Raw genomic sequence first — 1075 nt, 5'->3', positions numbered from 1 at the left:
CCAGGGATCTAGGGGTGGGGGGCGGGGGGGGGGGGGGAAGGCAGTTTCCAAACCCCGCACTTCAGCCTCCACAGAGGCATGATTGACGCATCTCCGAGATTAGATCGCTTTGCTAGCGCTCCCTCTGTTTTATTGGGCCGTGGCGGCACATAAAGGGAGCCAGGATGGTTTTGGAGTCTCCAAATATAAAGACGGCTGCCCCCCACAAGCCATTCTTATAGTTGGCAGGACGCAGTCAGAGCACCGTGCTATAAAACTTTATGGTATGTCCAATGTTCAAAATAATCAGTGTCTAAAACACTTGGCTTCCTTCTGTATCGATATGCAACGATAACACCTTATAGAACATAAACACTAATCCTATGCATATGTAAGAGTTATAAAACGTTTTATAAAGGTTTCTAAAAAAATAATCCGTACGATTAATATGAAAAGTCAATATAATAAGAAAAACGTATTTAACCCAGGGGAAATACTTGTAGGTACAGCTGAAAGGTAGCCTACATAAAGTGCACACACAAACGCAGCGCAAAACAAGACAAGGTGCAATGACATATTGCCGACAAGCAAACATGCAGACGGATTTTAAAAGTACACGGGAGCCAAACAGAATGTTCTGAAAAAAGAATATTTTATTCATATTAGTGTTATCGATACTGTATTAATCTTTCACACTTTCTCCATTCATCCATTTTCTGAAACTCTTCGTCCTATATTCAGGGTCACGGGGGATTCGGAGCCTATCCCAGAGGCTACAGGCGCAAGGCAGGGAACAACCCATGCAGGTTGGGGCACCAACCTTTCGCAGAGCGCGCGCACACACACACACACACACACATACATACCTATGCGCAATTTAGTAATTCCAGTTATCCTCACCATGTTTTCGGACTGTGCGGGTAACCCGCAACTTTTGATGGAGCAGGTGAAAAACATCCTAAATGTAACGGATGCGGGCGGAAATTAATTGTGCACGGGTGAAAAACAGTTCAAAACGTAGTGTACAATTTTTAATATTTGTGTTTTATGTTTTCAAAAAATACATTAAATGGTATCTGTAGCAAGTGCGCAAAAC

Source organism: Brienomyrus brachyistius, chromosome 13, assembly GCF_023856365.1.
Source record: "Brienomyrus brachyistius isolate T26 chromosome 13, BBRACH_0.4, whole genome shotgun sequence".
Classification (NCBI taxonomy): domain Eukaryota; kingdom Metazoa; phylum Chordata; class Actinopteri; order Osteoglossiformes; family Mormyridae; genus Brienomyrus; species Brienomyrus brachyistius.
The sequence above is the reverse complement of the archived record's forward strand: the minus strand, read 5'-3'. Positions refer to the sequence as shown.